The sequence below is a fragment of the Nicotiana tomentosiformis genome, chromosome 3, assembly GCF_000390325.3.
Source record: "Nicotiana tomentosiformis chromosome 3, ASM39032v3, whole genome shotgun sequence".
Lineage (NCBI taxonomy): Eukaryota > Viridiplantae > Streptophyta > Magnoliopsida > Solanales > Solanaceae > Nicotiana > Nicotiana tomentosiformis.
In genome coordinates, this window is record NC_090814.1 from 84,374,098 (window position 1) to 84,379,660 (window position 5,563).

Sequence of the window (5,563 nt, forward strand, 5' to 3'; positions counted from 1 at the left end):
ATATAATCCATAATTTATATTTATATAATTATTAATAAAATATTTCAAATTTTAATAATTTTTATTATTTAGTAGACGTAGGATTGAGTGAGTTAATTGGATAAATTATTCTCACTAAATTTAATAATATATTTATCTTCTCATCAATTTTATTTTTCTTCCTTTATGTATAGTCTTTTTTCATGGTTCTCACGATTTTACTTTATAATTTCAACTAAAATTCTCTAAATTAACTATTCTTTTTTCTCACATTTGATTGATCCACACACGAGAAAGCGAAGTTCGTTTGTGTCTCATCTTTTTTAACTAAGAAATCCCTGAGACAAATGTCGCAAGGTTCAAAACACGATGGATAATGGGCTCACCCTTTCTCATTTTCACTTAAGGGAATAATTCAATACCATATGACGTGCGCCTAACTTATACATCATGAGTTGCGCTCTCACCACTATATCAAAGTCATGTAGGTTTTTTTGTATCTCAATTTAATATGGATTTCGTAAAAGATGTTTCATGGTCTTTTTAATATATTTTGGTTTTAGGCCACCAGTTCTGTTGAGCCGCCCCTCATTGACGATCAACAATTATTTACATATTACTACCCACTACGAACGTATTGTTCAACCAGTTTCATTCACATTTGGTAACTGAATGACACATTCACTGTCTTTAATGTTCTTGTCATTGTTGCATTATCTTAAGTGACACTCTATAAATTTGATTGAGAATATCAGGTGTGGACAAGTGCCTCTAGTAGATGATTAGTATAGCCTTGATTTAGGTCCCCCAAAATTTTTGATAATGAATTTTATAATTTTATTTCAAATTAGACAATATTAATATTTGTAGAAAAAATAAAAAAGTACAAAAAAATTGTAAAAGAGAAAGAAAGGTGTCTACTCTTTAACAATAAAAATCTTTTTAAAACGTTAAATTAAACTACTTAAATCTTCATATTCGTAAATACATTGTTTACAACAATATCAAAAATAACATATTGCAAATACATGTCTAACATCTCATTTATTTAAATTATCCTTTTCTAATATAAATAATAATATTAATATGTGAAGTTAAAGACTTTATATCATTTAAGAATATATACTATAAAAAAAAGTATGAAAAAAATGGCAAGATTAATATTTTTGTATATATGTGTGTATACGTACTAATAAAAAAAAATATAAAGTCTCTTATTAAAATTTGCCTTTAGGCCACTAATTTTATGGAGCCGCCCTTGGCCAGATACACATTTCACAAACTTAAGTTGATGACCAAAAAAGATAAATGATAAAATAGACATCATAAACTTTGACAAATAAGGCAAAGTAAAAGAGATCAGCAATAACTATTAACAACTGAACATACCACATGCAAGAAGAAGTTATTATTAAAATATTCTGTAACATAAGCCATACACTTGTCGTGAAACTCAATCAATTTCCTAACAAAGACCTGAGAAAAGGGATGAGTTCATGACTAAGTGAATACTACCCATACATAAAAGTGAAATCAAAATATGGGAATGTGGTTCTACCTGCTCCCTTGAGCCCGAACGTTCAGCCTGTGCAAGAACACACATATCAGGACCTCAAATGGAAACATAATAAATTGTTATCATGAACAAAAGTTTCTTATAACCATAGGACAACAAAGCTTCTGAGAAACTTCACATATATGTACTTCATTTGTACAAATGCTTTCAATTCCACTCAAAATCTTTTGTTCTCGAAATGGTGTTTCATGTAACCCCCCCACTGTTTCTTCCCTATTAACAACTTAAAAGGACTTTAGACTCGCTTACAATTAACAGATAATCATCATTCTTAGGTGTAAACCAATAAAAATATGAAACATGAACATGCCACTTCACTTGCTTGCCAGATCTTCAGCTTGTTGCACCAGGATCTCGCCTGCAAATGTTTAGCCAAAACTCCAAAACCAAATAAATAATCATTTTCTCAGTCGCTAATTGCCATAGATTTTTTTTCACCTGTTTAAACATATTTGCAACATGTTCCAATCCCATCAGAGTTCTGTGGATTAGCATTTTCAGTGGAGAAGTAAGGCAAAATAGAGCAGCATCAAATAACATGTAAAATACATTGAAACCACCAGAAAACTAATAGTGAAAAGAAAAATAAGGAAGCAATACCTTATCATCTCTAAGCGAAGCTCCGCATCCAGAATGCTCCTTCTCAAGTCTGATTGATATATAAAACCAATAATTCATTTTGTACTTTCTGTAGCATAAATTTAGTCCCAAAAGGAAGATTTTTGACATGTAGAAAATCTGAATTTTCAACATTCTAAATCAAGTATATATCAGGTGGATACTTTAAAGCAATGACATCAATAAGAAGTGTAAGTTTTTAACCAAATTCAAAGGCTGACCTCCAGAAGTTTTTCCTCACTACTAAAGTGGAGATAATGAGACTCTCTATCCTGCTCTTTCGTCGGGCACTACTCCTCCGTATGTGTTAGCAAAGCACAGTTATCAAAATTTACTCTGGCAACTTAAAACAATAACCAAACCATTTACGAACTCAAAACAATTGTAAAAATAAAATGTACCTTCAACATATAATCTGGACAAGAAAATTCTAGGATCCAACTTGAAGCTTTCCAAGAATAATAAGCTGCGGGACTCTCATTGCATCTTCAAAGTCATTTTCATAATACTCCATTTGCCCCATTCTAATTCCAACAAATATATCAAGCACGTTCTTCAGTAAGGCTCTGTCAATCTTCTCACCATCACGTTTTTGATCAATCTAATTTAAGAGGACTCTTAATCTGACCCTCATAACTAGCAAATAATATCGCAGGACTTGGGTCAAATGAAAGGGGAAGAAACAAAAATAAAATGAGAGGATAGGATACATGCCAATACTATAACTGCATCTCGAGCTTTACCATTCAACTCCTGATAAACCTATTGTCAACAATAAACAGAAAAATAAGTTACCCACAGAATGAAGTTATGAAGAAAGCCCATCCCCTAGAAGAACAAGAACAATAATATTTCCAATAAATAGATAGGAGATGCAAAAAGCATACCAGATCCCGGAAGCATGTTAGACTAACTTCGCTAAGTACAGGTAGTAACCTTCGGGCAAGAAAAATACTCGTCAAGATACAAGAAGAACCGTGAGAGCCATCTAACAAAAAGATTATAATTCCCCCATGTTTTCTCTCTTAAATCATGCAAAACCTAATAAAGAATACAAAATATTAATTTCAAAATTGAATGGCAATAGCAAACTCAAGTTCTATTCATTAAGTACCTAATTAAAGTACAACACCGACAAAAGGCCTGCTAATTGCATGAAAGGTAAATATATTTTTCCCATCACATATGTAACCATCAACTAATAACTTTCGATACTCAATTATAATGAGAGACAAGGTTAACGGTTCTTACAGTAGACTTGATTATTCGTCAAATGCTTCCTTGCACTTCTCATACAGCTGCTGTAAGTAATCATGCGGGGGATTCTAAGTACACATCCCAAATATAGTTTTGTAGAGTGCCATATACTCTTCAGAGCTGAAATAATCTTGTTGTCCTTCTGCAATCTACTTCCAAATGATGATTGCCATCTTATAAGCACGTGATGTATTGCCACCTGGATATGAGACATTGAACCACACATAATCACAAGACTACACCATATAACAAGTATTCATAAGTAAAAATCAATCCCACACCAATGTACACTTTTGCAATTAGCTTTATACATGTTGGCACATACAAAATGACATAGACTCACATGCACTTTTCTTTTAAAAAAAAATATTTTTTGCATAATTTTTCACTACTCTAGCATTCTTAAACTGAAATATTTCTTTTAGTTTCAGTTTGCATTCAAATAGACCTCCAAAATCAAAAGTTCGCACGTAGTGAATGTCAAACCTCCTTTTTACCAACCCTTTAAAAGATAAAAAGATTTTAAGAACTAAAAGAGTATCAAATTCTAGAGCAACCACTGTAAAAAAATATTGTAGGCGAGAGACCAGTTTAAGCAGTTATGGAGTCTTTCAGTGTTTCCCATATCTCTAGGGCCGTAATTTTGGACAGGAAAAAATATTTATCTGATTATACTGCAGGGTGAGAGAAACAAAGAGGTTTCTTGATTTTTGACTAATCAATCAGGTTTGTTTATCTAGTCTAGTGACAATTTTCTTGTGCTGTGTCGGACTGACAAAATGTAGGTTGATTTTACACTGACAGCAAAAATGGCAATTGGAAAACAAGGGATTTTTAGAAAAACTTCAAAGTTTCCCCAATTCTCTTACATCTTTTCTTCAAAGTTCCAACAATTAATAATAATCTTAGACAATAGCAAAAATATTCTCTAACTGGATAACGTTATACCGAAAACATATCCACAGTAGTGGTAGCATAACCCCCACCACCATGAAAAGCTTCATACCCGGGGATGCTCTATCAGGGATGACTTCAAGGTCGAGAAGGCCTCCGTTAAACAAGACCGAGGTGGAGGAGCATGGAGATACATATGCTCTGTTACTGAAGATACCCTTCCCATAGTCCGAGAGGACTACAAATGGGAAGGCAAGGACGTGGTTGTCCCCGGGCCTAAGGACGATATTACAACCCACGTGGAGGGGTATTTAAGTGCTTATACTTATCCCTTCACACTGTGCCCGATAGACCCAGTAATCTTGGCCTTTTGTAAGAGATACGAGGTTTACCTCGGGCAAATTCACCTGTCCTTCTAGAGGATTGTGATCCTCCTGCGCCATTTTGTGAACAACACCGAATCTCCTCGGTTCACCCTCGACCATCTACTCCGTCTGTACAGTCACCGAATTTTCCGAGGGGGACTAATCAAGCTTATTCGCCTGCTAGCAAGGCCCCTTTTTTCGAGCAATGACTAGGAACGAGATCGAGGTTGGCAGGGGCATTTTGTTCGGGTAAAAACTGAAGACCTGATCCCTCCCAAGTTCCTTCCATTCTCCGAGAAGTGGAATACATCTCGTAAGTATAGTCTTTCCTTAAGTGTCAATTTCTCTTTATTTGTTCTCTAATCGCCAGTATTTATGGTCATGCAGCTTTTTCCCAGGTTCCTGATGCAATCCCCCGGCTCAAGGAGTAGATCGAAGGAATCTGCAAGAAGATGTCATACTACGAGCGCACGGGGAGCAAATTTCGAAGGGCAAATGGGAGGCACGTTCTCATGGTAAGGCTCTCCCCTGAATAGTTATTACTATGCCCCAAACTTACATAATGCTAACTTTTTCCTTTCCCTCATAGGTCTGTCTAAGACCACCGAATATAGGCTACTGCACGGGGACGAGGATACGTCCTTACCCATTGAACCTTCTGTTTCGGGATAGCATGGGGCTTCCGCGGAGTAGAATAAGAGGAAAAGAAAGTCCTCGAGTTCCCCGGATCCCGAGGCGAAGAGAAAAAAAGGGCAGCCACCCGGGCTCGTAAGCCCAAGAAGAATACTAAGTCCAGGGTACCAGACTCTGACTTCCTTCACCTGCTCAGGGATGAGCCCGAAGAAGACAACATCTTTGTCGTCCATGGATCGAC

At 35.5% G+C, this 5,563-nt stretch overlaps 1 pseudogene; it reads right to left on the reverse strand.

Annotated features, from left to right (window-relative positions):
• Nucleotides 1–1,888: 1,888 nt before the first annotated feature.
• LOC117273947 (cullin-1-like) lies at nucleotides 1,889–4,767 on the reverse strand (annotated as a pseudogene).
• Nucleotides 4,768–5,563: the final 796 nt, after the last annotated feature.